Here is a 15,177-nt window from a genome sequence, read left to right as displayed (position 1 = left end):
TTCTCAGTGTTTACTTCCAGACCAACCTCCTTACTAGCGTCAGTTAAAGTTTGTGTGTTTTTCTTTATGGTATCTACATTATCACCCAGTAGATTCACATCATCGGCATAGGCCAACAGCTGATGTGTCCCGTTTAGTTTCAGTTCCACTTTGTTTCCCTGGACCTTCCTAATGGCATATTCTAAAGCAAAGTTGAAAAGGAGTGGCGATAAAGCATCAGACAAATGTTTACCTACACGGACTTCACTATACGTTTCGTTTAAACACATTTTAATCAGCCTAACTAGTTTCATGGGTATCCCAAACTCTATCAGAATATTGTACAGTACTTCCCTCCTAACTGAATCATAGGCTTTTTTGAAGTCTATGAATAGCTGATGTACTGTCTCATCGTACTCCCATTTTTTCTCCAATATCTGACGAATGCAAAAGATCTGATCTGTAGTTGATCTGTTACGTCGAAACCCACACTGATGATCCCCAATAATTTCATCTATATATGGACTTAACCTTGAGAGAAGAATATTGGATAAAATTTGATATGAAGTTGATAGCAGTGATATCCCTCGATAATTACTGCAATCAGTTTTATCAACCTTCTTGTGAACTGGTACAATAATAGACTCCTTCCACTGATCAGGCAATTTTTCCATATGCCAAAGGTATTTTTTGTTCTAGTGACAAAGTTGGTGCAGTTTACTTAGCACAATACATTTTCCAAAATTCCATCAATTCTCTTCGCAACACGTGTAAGGACAGCATACAGCATATTCGGCATTTCTAAAGATGTGCGGTATTTTTCACAACACTCCTACAATGTCGATATCAGCAGTCACAACGTCCAACTGACGCTTCACACCGATTCACATGCGGGGGGGGGGAGAACAATATTGAACGTCAAAACCATACTATTATACAGTGAAATAGATCTATCTCGGAAACCGTTCTGAGTGGGACACATGCATATACATACGTTTTATGCTTAGAATGGCTGATTTTTTTTTGTTGCTAGTGGGGTTGGACTAAGTCCCTTGTACTGCGGCCTCTTCTGGCCTATTGTACCAGCCCCAGATGATAGGTGAGGGTGACTGTGGAGCAATTGGTGGAATGAAGATTGGCAGGGGAAACCAAAGTACTCGGAGAAAACCTTCCCCAGCCCCACTTTGCCCACCACAAATCCCACTTGACCAGACCCCGGGATCGAACCCGGGCCGCCGCGATGAGAAGCCAGCGACTAACCGCTTGGGCTATGGCTCGGCCCTTAGAATGACCGATACTATGACCTCCCAGAATTCTCGTATTGAACTTTATTCCTGGGACAACTGTGGCCGAAGCAGGGTCGTGAAAATAACCTAAGAATCGATAAACGACCGAAGTTATACACTGTAACACTGAAGAGGGCGCAAACAGAAGAGTTCCAATTATTACATTCCAATATTCGTGTGATTCCTATAGCATCGTAGCATAAAGATTACGAATTTGGCAAACCTGTTTCCTAACTGACGCAAAACACTTGCGACCACACAGGTTCTGGGCGCGCCACGTAAGAATGTACATGCTTGTTGAGTCACGTGGTATACACTCTGTGTGCCTTTTTCCGAGCATGAATAACACAGCTAGGAATCCCAGAGTGTCGTCACAGAGATAAGAATATATACGATTTCCTGTTCGGTTTGGCCAAGGACTGTGCAGATACCGATATTATATCACAGATGCACATTAACTTTACGTCCTTTGTGCAAATAATCAACAATTAGAGAAATTTTACAATAGAAATACAAATAAAACATGGACAATTACAAAATAAAATTTAAAACATGAAATATATTCTTGACCCATCTTCTACTAACAGAATTCGTATTTTTATTATCCGCTAATGAGTCGTGTTCCAGTCAGTGTCAATGTGTTGATCGAAGTCCTCTTCCCCCATTGCATCTGACGCCCTTTTATTGTGGCTAAACCCTTGACGTGGGCCGGTCACGGTAGCCGAGCGGTCTAAGGCATGTACTGTCTTCGCTCGCTTGGAAACCGGGATCGTGGGTTCGAATCCCACTCAGGGCATGGATGTTTAGTTTGTGTGTGTGCATTTTTCTGTGTTCATGTACAGCTAGAGGCCTTGCGACGAGCTGATCACCCGCCCAAGGAGTTCTACCGAATGTGTAAGATCTAGAAAAACCCAAGTGAACGGAGGAGTTCGTGGAGGTAGGCCTAGGCCCACTGGGGCTGTAGTGCCAAGGGGGGGAAAAACCCTTGACGTGATTAACAAACAAAGTGAAGAAGCTTCTTGGTTTTATTATTATTATTATTATTTATTTATTTAAACTGCAAATTGGTTTTTTCCCCGTAGCAGTGGTACTACAATAAGACACAACACACAAATACACAAATTACACTCAAACAAAACACAGCACACAAAACTACAGAAACAACAAAGGACACACTAGCACGCAGTAAATAATTATGATGTATTACATAAGCTAATCGATATGGGGTGGTCGATTTCTCATCGACAGATATGTGTATGTACACATATATGCCCTAGTGGGGAGCCGGAATAGCTCGAATTGTATTCAAACTCATGAAGTTAACTGGCCGCTACAGTTAATAGGCGGTAATATGGCTGCGCTGGCGAGGACCAGCAGCAATTGTAAACGACAGACCCTTCCTCTCGTCAGAGAGGGCGCCCCACATCAACAAATCCGCAATTGACAATAACACAAACCTGCCCTTGAGCCCCAGATGTGTGCTTGACACCAAGAGAGACTGACCGACTGACCGTCGGTCGTAACATGACTTTGACTTTGACTTGGGGTAGCTCAGTCAGTATAGCGACAAGCTACAGACTTGATGGCTGGGTTTCGATTCCCAACAGGTTCAATCAAATTTTCTCTACTTCACACCGTTCAGACCGGATGTGGGGTAAACCCAACCTCCTATCCTATTAGTACTTGGGGTTCTTCTTCTGGGGATAAAGCGATCGGGGCGTGAAGCTGATCACGCACCTCCATCTACTGCCGAGGTCAAGAATGTTAGAGCTCTATCTCCACTCCCCCGTATGTCTTCATGGCGTGGTGTTAATTAATTAAACACGGGGACAACTTGACCTTGACTAACATGGTCATGAGAGTGCGTCAGAGTTCCGAAAGGCGTTCCTCTACAAAGTAAAATCATGAGACAGTATTTTTAACCTCATCGGTTACGACTCACGGACCACTACTTTATAACCCTCTCTTCGTTTAAGATGAAAGAAATGGAAGGTTTTCAATTAATGTACTTTCATCTCCTCTACTAACTTACATAATATTTTCACGAGTTACAAATGTACGAACACAACCACTCCGCTCTTTGCTCAACTAATTCCTCTATTTACTTCCTTTAACTTCTTTTGATGTCCAAGACTGTGATCTCTTCTTCCTCATGTCTTAGGTTTCTTTACTTATTTTTAAAAGGCTCCGAAACCGGCGGCGCTTGTCTATCTATCACATCAGTTGTGTGGTAATTACTCATCGCCCGAGGGTGTGACTTGTGTGAGCATTCGCGGGCAAAGGGGGAGGGGGAAGTTGGCACTCGTCTCGTAGGCTTATTTAGCCAACCTCCACGTTTCTCGCATTAAAACGATATGGCCAAGCATTTATGAATGGATTTTGAATGTATGAATGAGCGAAAGAAACAAAATGATCTTGCCCTAGGTTATTATTATTATTTTTTCTCTCTCTCTCTCTCTCTGTGTTGTTGTAGCTGCTCAACTTTTATTATCATAAAAAGCGATATAGGATGTATTTATTATTCAGCGCGTTATGCGGAAACACGTCAACCATGCTCATTGGTACGTGTTTTGTTATGCAGTTGACTGACTTTTAAGCCAGGTTGTTACGGTTTTCAACACCGATTCAACATGTATGTGTTAGCCACGTGGTATCTGACATTGACCGAGGTCGGGAATGGGTTTATTATCCACGTCACGAGGCAGGGGAAAATAGAAAGAGACAGATGTAAGAGTAAAGTTGTTTTCTGACAGGGATACTCATGAATCAAGTGATGGACAGCCTGTGTCACGTGTTGCCGGTTCATTATAAAGATGAGGGGTTCTGTGGTCGGAATACAAGATGATCTCCGTAGGGGTCTGGTTGTTGTGTAATGGAATACGATTACTGCAAACAGAATTATTTAAACACGTCGTCATTCACTGTTATATTACGACAACTACGGACCGCCTGTGTGGTCTAGTGGTCGGAGTTCCTACTTGCAGATCCAGAGGTCCGGGTTTGATTCCCAGCGCTACCAGATTTTCTGAGAAGTAGTGAATCTGGAACGGGGTCCACTCAGCCTCGTCAAGATAATTGAGGAGCTACTTGAAAGGAAAAGTAGTTGCTCCGGTCTAGAAAACCGAAATTAACGGGGATTCGTTGGGCTGACCACGCGACACCCTCTATCCGCAAAAGTTGGCACTAATTTGGCCGACAAGCGGCGGTCGCTCGGTCGGTATAGTTCGCTTGCGGACTAGAGGCCACGGAGTTTGTTTTGTTTGTTTTTGTTTTACTACAAGTACAATTTGCATGCAGCATTGAATTGCTTCTAATTTCATGGAATACACTACTAATTTGACTGTGAAAGATGTATATATTTTTTGTGGTTTATTTCACTATGATGTTCATAATGATACCAGGATGACTGATGAATAATGAATTGTGAAGGGTCTGTAATTGGCTGTGACCTGATAGAGATTTTCTTTTATTTCTTCAGGTTGGAGGAGACTGAATCCACTCGGTACGTCGGCCATTATTTTGCTTAGTGTATCAGCCCCGGATGATAGATGATGATGAATGTGAATCAGTCGGTGGAACGAGAATTTACAGGGGAAACCGAAATACTGGGAGAAAATCCGCCCCAGTGCCACTTTGTCCACCGCAAATCACACATGAATTGACCTGGAATCGAATCCGGGACGCCGAAGTGGGAAGCCGGCACGACCATTGTCTGATCGAGGTAATGTCTCATTGTTTACCTTGGAGACCTGAGAAAGATCAATAAAAGTAAGGGTAGAAAATGTTCCGGCCGAGTATCGAACTGGCGCTTTCGAGTACGACTTCTGAATATTGCCGGCACACCACGTATGTGAGGTATTACGTATAGATGAGGTTTGTTAAAATTTCAGTCACTTAATGAGCTCCCCTCACATTACAGGCTGGAGTTTGTGGTATCATGTTAAGATATACCAAATGAAATTGTTTTAATCTTGCAGGGACCCTACATATTTCTTTCTTGTTTTGTTTAAAGCCAGTTTCTCAACTGTGTAGGCAGAATATGTAGATCTACGGTTCGATAGAATTTCTTCTGGGTCTCACACACAGGTTTTTCTTGATTTCAGTTAACCTACAAATTTACGGTGGTTCCTTGTACTGCAGCGCTTAGGCCAATAATAAATTCTACTTACAAATAAATCCCAATGCTCATGAATATTTCACAATTTCAAGTGATGGAGCTTAACTCTGCTCTTATATCTGGCTAATTTAACTCAGTCTGGTTATGTGTCATCGGAAATTATGTATCCTACAGAACAACACCACTCATTTCCTTAATTTTTAATTTATGTGTCTTGATAACCTCATCATATACGTTGAAGAGTTTGAGGGAATCCCTCGTAAGATTTTACGAGAGCTTCTTGTCTGATATTATTCGGAGCTATTGTGACAGACTTCCTCTAGTAAGTCGTAATACATATTTAAAGAATCCATCACGGATCCATCGTGGGTCTACCGTGTTCAGCTGGTGATCCAGACTTCTCAGATTGATTTAATCCATGAACATGACAGCATTATGTCCTTCCGAATCATCAGTCCTCGTCCACCAGAGTACAATACTCTGCCATGAACTATAACACCACAATATGAAATCACAAGTTGGGGGAATAAAGGAGAGTATAAGTGGTCTGTGGAGAACAGACTGACAACGGTAATGCTCTGGTCTTGTATTTTGGTGGTGCTCGGTTCGAATATCGGCCAGGACACTGGCTGTCCTTGTTTCTCGCAATTTTCCTTAGTCATTGGCGTCCAGGTAGGATCAAGAATTTTCTCTTCTCACGTAGTCCAGACCGGCTGTGGGGCCCACCCAATCTCCAATTCAATGGATACCGGGGGTTTTTTCCCGGGGATAAAGCGGTCAGCACGTGAAACTGACCTCCAAGTAGTGCCAAGATCAAGAAAATGTGGCTGTATGCATCCACTCCCCCATACGTCGCCATGCTGTAGTGCTTAATTACGGAAGCATAAGGACAACTTTCCTTTGTTGTATTTAAACATCAGGATATAACCTTGATTAAGCCTTGTCTTCGCCCGCTCGGAAGCCGAGATCGTGTGTTCGAATCCCACTCAGTGCATGAATGTTCAATGTCTTTGCGTGAGTGTATGTGTTCGTTTTTCTGTGTTTGTGTACAGATAGAGGCCTTGCGAGGAGCTGATCACCCACCCAAGGAGTACTACCGAATATCTAAGATCTAGTAAATCGAAATGAAACGGAGAGTTTCATGGAGGTAGGCCAAGGCCAAAATTGGAGCTGTAGCGCCAAGGGGGGAAGGGGGAAAGAAAAAACAAGAACTTCGTGAAATAACGTACCGAAAATTTTGCCCTTTAATCATAGTCCATGAAAGAGCAAGTACCGAAACGTCTTCAACAGGTAACTGCAGATCGCGTCTCCGTTAAGACTTCGCGATCTGTTCTTATAAACAAGAAATGGCGCTTACACCGTCGTACTGTGACGCAGACAAATTTTTGATATGACAATGGGCGACAGTAGCCCGACTCTGCAGCGCAGATCCAATTTTCTATTCTCGACAGCCCGAGTTTAACGCGCGACTTGCCGTTTCGCCGTGGCAATTGTCTCGTCTCTCTCCCTCGTTTGCTGGCAGTGATGATTAAAAATACAGGAGTCCCCAGCATGCCCCGTCCGTAACACTGGTCGGTTCACATCGCACTTAGCATAAGTCAGGGTTTCTCAACGGAGCCACGGACCGATCTGATGTCAACACAGCATCGGACAAAATATCACTACAGCCGGTGAGCTACTGTTAAATGTGCATAAATGTATTTTACTTCAAAACAAGAAGTTCTGGGAGAAACTAATCGCTTACTTTCCTTTTACACAAGGCCGCGCCATAGCTCAAACGGTTAGTCGCTGGCTACCCAGTGCGGCGGCTCGGGTTCGATCCCGAGGTTTGGTCAAGTGGGATTTGTGGTGGACAAAGTGGCGCTGGGAATACTTCGGTTTCCCCTGCCAATTTTCATTCCACCAATTGCTCCACAATCACCCTCACCTATCATCTGGGGCTGGTACAATAGGCCAGAAGTGGCCGCAGTACAAGGGACTTAGTCCCACCCCACTAGCAATAAAAGAGAAATAATAAACTCTCCTCTGACAGGAGAGACCCTTCACGTAGTCGAAATATGGGCGATAAAATTCGGTGGAATCTTTACAGTGTGCAGAGTATTGCGAATCTGAAGATATTCATAACTGTCTTTTACGGCGGTATGTCTCGTAGTTAAGTGGAGCTGTGAACCATCTGTGGAATTGGTTTCACTTTGCGACTGTCTCTCTATCCTCTCTCTTCCTCCTCTCATATCTCTTCCTCTCTCACTTTCAACTTTTTCTCTGTTGGTGTTACAGAATTTTCAATAACACGCGCCGCTATGAAACAAAATCGGGCTGTACCCACACTCGGTCTTGATCGTACGAAAGGACGAGAACTGTTCGTCAGAAGCGAGAGAGTTTAATTATCTGTAGACCGCAAAAACGAGGAAGGGGAGATATTGTTATAAAACTTTGTTAATAAGGTGATCCTATGGGTGTTTGTGTGTGTATGCCAGTCTCACTGAATGACAAACAGCATACACTGCAAATGTTTGGTAATTAGACTGTTTATGTTGTGTGTCATTCAGAAACGCCAGAAAAATCTGTTAAAAAAGTTCAGCTACAGATGTTGCGGTCTGTAGAGGTCCTCCTGAGGAACATTTATCTGCAGTAAATGGAGTCGATAAGCATAGATTTAAACTCGTGTCCGCTAGCTCACGGAGGTCGCTCCATGCACGCCAAGGTTCCAAAATGGTGATGACGACAGAAAAATATTATTCGATCACTCCATGTGTGTCAGTTTACAACACGATCGCCGAGATAAATACAGACACAGAGGCAAATAAAACCAACATTACCTGCTGCTGTTCAAAACATATTGTCACATGTACAGTATGCGCCAAAAATGCAGTACTGAAACTCGCGCATCTCGAACGCCCATGTGCGTTTGACGGCGGGGCATAGTTCCAGCCGCACGTGTTCCCAGTAGTGAAAAGGAAGTTGTGTTGTGCAGTTGTTGGAAATGGGTCTCTCGACGGAGGAAAAAGTATTCATAGTTGAGTATTATTTCCGCTAATACGGAAGTGGTCGCCAGACAACTCACTTCCTTGGTTTTGAGCTGCCGGGTGTTACCGTCCAGAAACCGCTACACAGTACACGTGTGACGATATAGTGTGCCGTCTCAGCACACGGTACATTAGGCTCCTATTTCATTGAGGATGAGGAAGGCAATGCTCTTACCGTCACCCAAGAACGGTACAGGGACATGGTGATCGGGCCATTTCTTCAGGATTTGAGAAGGTGTTGTCGTGCAAGAGGCCTTCACATGAATATACAATGGTATCAACAGGACGTCTTTTCATTTCAGTTCTCATTTTTTGGCGTATACTGTATTAGTGACTATAGACGGGTTCATGATTGAATTTATTGACACCTTATGCATTCACACAACTCAGAACTACAAGCAATACAACGCTGTCGCTGTTCTACTCACTTCCCAGTTCACCGTTACACACACATTAGGGTACTCAGTTTTCACTAGTCTTATCCTGGCAACGGATTTATAACAGTCTCACTGTCATTTCAAATCACACACGAAGTCTTCTTTTCACAGCCCAATTCTCTCTCTTGCCCTTATTCTGCAACTGCCAATTCCGAAGACTCGACTCAATTCAATTCCTCTGGTCCCTAGCTCGTATCCCGGCAGGTTGACGTCTCGAAACTCGAGCCTTCGCTTCCGACTCGACTGTTGTTCTGTGCTCAACTACTCCTCTCTCAGTCAGTCCGTCTGTCTTGGTGACCATATTTTTTTTTATTTATATGAAAGTTACTGTCTCTTTCATTTCGGGCGCCCTCTCTGACGAGAGGTCGGGTCTATCATTTGTCAGTCATAATCTGTGTTAGTAAGTCTATTGTCAATATTTACATATATTTACAAATTTAATCTTAATTCCTATTTCTATGTACAATACCTCTGTCAATCCAGGCTCAGTACAGCAGATTTTGCCCTATTTCTAGTAGTAATCGCATGAAATGGCCAATGCAAGTTTCACGCCTCGTCACTAATGTTGGCAGCTCACACTAATATGATACATTCTCCTCTGGGAGATAGGATTTGTGAAGAGCAGGTGGTTTGTTGTGTATGTGGGTGGCGTAGCTGTGGAGTACCCCGCAGTGCGTGATGGAGATTCGCCAAGGACCTTGACAAGGTCGAACGTGGTGCACTCTTCATGTTCTATGCATGCATACACAGTACAATGCAACCGACCATTAGCCAAAACAGGATGTAAACAACCTGACGAATGAAACCTGTCAGCAAGCACACAGACTTTGGATCAAACCGTGTTCGACAAGCACCGTATGTATATATATGTAAGCGGGCGTGGGACTTCAAGCACAGACTGTGAGGTTATACGTTGTACAGTCATTAAGTTCGTGGGCTGTAGTTTTATCGTATCATATTACAAGGTATTCACATACACTTACACAGATCCACATCGGCCCTCAAAATAGTTGTCGTTGGCCGCTATGCAAGTCTACCAACGTTGATATAGCTGCCGAAAACATTGCTGAAACATATTGGCAGAAGCTCCCGTACGGCGTCTCTTGTGGCAATGACCACCTCCTCGGACGACTGAAATCTACGACCACGTGGCTTTGCTTTCAAGCGGTCAAAGAAAGAAATCTCATGCTGCGAGATCAGGTGAATACGGAGGGTGTGGCAAAACGGTGATCTGTTGCCTTGCCAGTTCCTCTTGGACAAGAACAGAGCGATGTGCAGGGGCGTTGTCGTGTAGCAACAGCCAATTCTGCCTACGCCAAACGTTTCGCTAGGGGATTCACCTAGTTCTTGGCAGAACTTGAGGTTTTCCCTTTGTTTAAACTGCCACATTTTCGATATCCGCCACTTGCATTTAACTGCAGTTCACAATAGAGGCCGTAGTTCTGCGTACACTGTTTGCACACAACTGCCTCTTGCTGTGACGAGAGATGAACTGACAGGGCACCATATCGTGCCTCGATCTATCCGCTATAATGCACTGCAACGACGCTTTGCTGCCAGTCCATGAACTTATTGACTATGGTAATAGATTCGGTACATCAATTGCTACATAAGCGTTCCTTTACCCAGTCCATCTGAAAGAAGTTCTGGCGAGGCTGACGACAATTTGTTTTAAGGCAATATGAACGAAAACATGGCACAATCTATATTAGGAAGTGATAATTTCCTCGTCTGTCAGGGATTAGAGCCGATAACAGTGGCCACGCGATCTAAGGCATAAATTGTCTTAGACCGCTAGGACACTGGGGTGGTGAGTTCGAATCCCATTCGAGGCATGGATGTCTGTGTATGTTTACTCTGTTTGTGTTGTTCTATGTGTAGGTAGCGCCTTGTGACGGGCTCATCCAAGGAGGATGTTCTTCCGAAACGTCGGTTGACTTTTAACATGTTACACGGCGCTATATCCCAGAAGACGGAAATCTTCAAGCGATCGGCGGTAGACTTTGCTTTCTGCCTGCTCTATATTAGTCCCTTACTTGTCTTTGTTCTCAGTCCTGAAGATGGAGGCGACACGTTCCTCCGAAACGTCCTTTGACTTTCAACGGATTACATGGCGCTATATCCCTGAAGATAAATTCATCAAAATGATCGATAATTCTACCAGTGTATGAAATCTTAACTAGTTATTCATTAAGAACGGCATATCTGTGACCTTAAGTTTCGAAATGTGGTGTTGGAGAAGGATGGAGAAGATCAGTTGGACCGATTATGTGAGAAATGAAGAAGTGTTAATTAGAGTCAGTGAGCAGAGGAATATCCTACACGAAATAAGAAAACGGAAGGCTAATTGGATTGGTCATATCTTACGCAGTAACTGCCTTCTAAAAGAAGTTATTGAAGGAAAGATAGAGGGGCGGATAGAAGTGACAAGAAGACGAGGAAGAAGACGTAAGAAGATGCTGGATGACCTTGGGGACAGAAGAGGATACTGTCATTTGAAGGAGAAAGCTCTAGATCGCATTAAGTGGAGGAATTGTTTTGAAAGAGACTGTGGACCTGTCGTCTTGACAGATTACTGATGATGATGATGATCTGTGACCTTATGGGAGCAAACAACAGCTTACAAGCACACTATATTTTAGACCGCCACATGCAATAAAAAGACGATAATTTGCCACTTTTTTATGTAGAGGCATGCCAACACTCGTCACGGATTTATCTTGTGGTGTGGGCGAGTTAATTTAAGCTTTATAATCTTCGTTCACGCCTTCTGGCGAGCCAGGAACATCCTTAATAGCTAATGTATAATATAAGGACCACTTGTCCGCAGTCTTGCACTTGAATGAGCCTTTACTTTCTACCACCCCCTCCCCTCCCACGACCAACTCACCCCCAGCAAACAGCTTCTTCCATCTCTTGGCCCTTTCATTCATACAGCCATTCATTCATTCTGCTACAACTACTACCTTTTTCCCCCTCTTACCTCTCTCCCCTCTCCTTTTCCTTCTTACCAAATCTTTCTTGACAGCAAATCCCCGCTGGGAAGCCGATAAAAGAACAGTATTACCGATCACTGCCATTGGAGCCCAAACATACAAACGCACATCGTACTTAGGGTCCATTTGCCGACAGGAAATACACGTTGTAATCCTATTAGACGCTGTAGTGACACCATGGTATTGGTGGGAAAGGCAGAAGGAAAGAGACACTGCGAAGACCAAGGCGTAGGTGGCTGCACAATATTAAAATGGATCTTAGAGAGACAGGATGGGATTGTATGGATTGATCTGGCTCAGTATAGGGACCAGTGGAGGGCTCTTGTGAACACGGTAATGAACGTTCAGATTCCATTAAATGCTGGGAAATTCTTGAGTAGCTGCAGAATTGGCGGGTCCTCAAGAAGGGCTCAGCTCCATGAGTAAGTGACACCGTGGAATCCCTTAGATCAGGAATGGAAACGTAATAGACACAAAAAGTGGCCACGAAAGGTAAAGTTGTCTCCCTGCTTAATTAATTAAACGCCACGCACTCGGCACTAGATCAAGGTGAGCGATTAGATTCACGCACTGGACGCTTTACACCCCGCGCAAAGAGCCCCGGTACCCATTGAGTGGGCCCAGAGCCGGTCTAGACACTGTAGAGAAGAGAAAAACCTGGGAATTGAACCCCGGCCGTCAAGCCTGTAGCCCCTCGCTATGTCGATTGCTAAAGTGTTCTGAAATTGTTCTACTGTGGCGAATTCCTGACGTGCCTTCGATTGAAGCGAAAAAATAAGAATGGTACGAAGCGAGAAACGTGTTATGTGGCGAACGTGAGGTTTCGCATGCTTACATCATAGGTCACGTGATTTCTGAAGGTAACGGTGCAACGAAAGGTAACACTTAGTGTTGACTGTTCTGTTATGTAGAACGAACCTTCAGCACGACCTTAGTGCGCGTGGAAACGCCTCATACTACAGCAGTTACACGCAATTGCTCCAACATCAGTCCCTCAGGAAGAGTTCTCGATATTTTCAGAGATCTTTCATGCCTCATGCTATAGCCTCATGAAGTTGTCATCATTTGTCTTAATTCTCATACAACAATGCCACATGCAGGGTTTTAGTGGAAAATCCAGAAGGAAAGAAGAGCCCACTAGGAAGAACTAGACATGAGTGGGAGGATAATATCAAGATGGATCTTAGAGAAAGAGCCGCCTCTGTAGTCTAGTGGTCAGAACGCATGGCTACAGATCCAGAGATCCCTGGTTCGATTCCCGGCGCTACCAGATTTTCTGAAAAATAGTGGGTCTGGAACGGGGTTAACTCAGCCTCGTGAGGATAATTGAGGAGCTATTTGAAGGAAATAGCGGCTCCGATCTAGAAAACCGAAATTAATGGCTGTGAGGATCCGTTGTGCTGACCACATGACACCCTCCATCCGCAAAATCTGGCACTAACTTCGTCGAGCGGCGGTCGCTCTGTCGATATAGTTCGCTTGCAGACTACAGGAGTTCGTATCTCACAGCTAAGTATTGTGTGGTTTTAAGTGGGTTAGCTTATTAAACTCTCAATGAGAATACTTTTATGATACTAACAACAAGTTCTGGGAAGAAGTAATCGCCTACTTTCCGTTGATGTGAACGAACCGCATAGAAAACGAGGTCACCAACAATTCTTCGTTGCAGCGGGAACGTTTTTACCGAGTTGTTTCCTAGCAACGATAAGGAGACACACAGACAGACTCACAGACACACGAGTCCAACAATTCCTCTATTGCTATGTGTATTTGTTGCCACGGGAATGTGTTTACCTAACCGTTGCCTAGCATCGGAAGGAGGGATACACATACAGACACATAGACTGATGGGAGGGATTTATGAAATACGGCGTTGAGGCAGGCTCAGGTGTTCATAGGTGCAATGTACATATACGGTATACTTCTTTCAATCAAACTCGTATTTTTAACTTTCTTTATTTGATTAAGAATTTTGTATGGAACAAATACAAGCAAGTACAATGTAATTATGCCCGAAGTAATACACCGTACAATGCTTGTACTGAGAATAGCAATGTGTGTAGAGTAAATTACGCTCTCTAAAAATACAAGTTTATATGAGGCTATTAAATATGCTGTGAAGCGACTAACGGCTCGTGAATTGAAACGCTTTTACAAGCACCGAACTTCTTTTGTTATTAAAAGGTTTACAACGAGCAAAGCAATCCTGTCCACAGATATAAATCAACTCTAGAACGGTGTAATTCTATTTCTCCAAGAATTTCTGTATTTACTGTATTACAATGCTTGTTGTAAGGAGATGGGATAGCGTAGTCGGTATAGCGACTGGCTACGGGCTGGACGACCGACGAGTTGGAGTTCTAGTCCCGGTAGGGTCAAGAATTTTTTCTTCTCCACGTCGTCCAGATCGGCTCTGGGGTCCACCCAACCTCCTATACAATGGGTACCGGGGTAAAGCGGCCGGGTCGTGAAGGTGATCACTCACCTCCAGCTAGTGCCGAGGTCAAGACAACATGGATCAATACATCCACACCCGATACGCCTTCATAGCATAGTGCTTAATTGGCCAAGTACAGGAACAGCTTTACATTTTACCTTTTAATATACACGTTAGGTAGAGGTAGAGCTATCCGTGTAACAGGCCGTGGAGGCCCATAAGGTTGTGAGACGTCGAGGCTCCCACATTTTCTAGACAATCGGCTCACAGATGGCGGTAAGGTTGTCAGCCTTACGCGCCGGCCGCCCTTTACTCACAGAAATATTCCTGGTACTCATTTCTGTTAGAGGCTGAGTCGACCCCAGGGCCATAGTGCGGTTGGAAGGACCTCATCGAGAATGGAATCCGCGACCTTCCGGCTTGTAACATAGTGGCTCAACCAACTACGTTACCGCGTGCCCCAAGCCACATGTTAAAACTAGTAATTTCCATTATGCAGGAGTTATACCTACCCCACCCTTTGCAAAGAACATCTTTCCCTATGGCGACTGCGCTACATTTACTGAATGGCTATATGATGCACATCTGTTACTGTACAACAGGTGTAGCAATGCCACATTCACGGTGTTACTAGAACGTCAACAGGTGATGACTGTTATGTGACAGAAATAGAAGTAATCCAAGTTTGTTTATTAACTGATTCTATTTTTCCAGTTACGGTGCGTCACATTCACGCATGTCTGGATTCAGTTATGAAACAGCAGACATTGGGCGCTGTGTGGATGGGTTCCCTCCAAACTATGAATCTATTGCTCGCAAATCACGAACAAACTTTGTTGACAGTTTGCTTGCAAGACAAGCTGTCTGAGTGGTCACAGCCTCTGGCTCCTTTCTTGCAA

General features: G+C 44.1%; 1 long non-coding RNA gene across 3 annotated transcripts in view; it reads left to right on the top strand.

Annotated features, from left to right (window-relative positions):
- LOC111868854 overlaps positions 1-15,177 on the top strand; it is a 240,682-nt gene that overhangs the window by 71,151 nt on the left and 154,354 nt on the right. For 2 of the 3 annotated variants that reach the window (XR_004513485.1, XR_002843577.2), the window contains exon 1: positions 4,893-4,986. This is a non-coding gene — a long non-coding RNA (uncharacterized LOC111868854). Of the gene's footprint in view, positions 1-4,743; positions 4,768-4,892; positions 4,987-15,177 lie in introns of those variants that run through there. The other variant, XR_004513483.1, reaches the window with a different exon arrangement.

This window comes from Cryptotermes secundus, unplaced genomic scaffold (assembly GCF_002891405.2).
Source record: "Cryptotermes secundus unplaced genomic scaffold, Csec_1.0 scaffold467, whole genome shotgun sequence".
Lineage (NCBI taxonomy): Eukaryota > Metazoa > Arthropoda > Insecta > Blattodea > Kalotermitidae > Cryptotermes > Cryptotermes secundus.
Note: the sequence above shows the minus strand (reverse complement) of the source record. Positions and strands in the feature narration are given on the sequence as shown.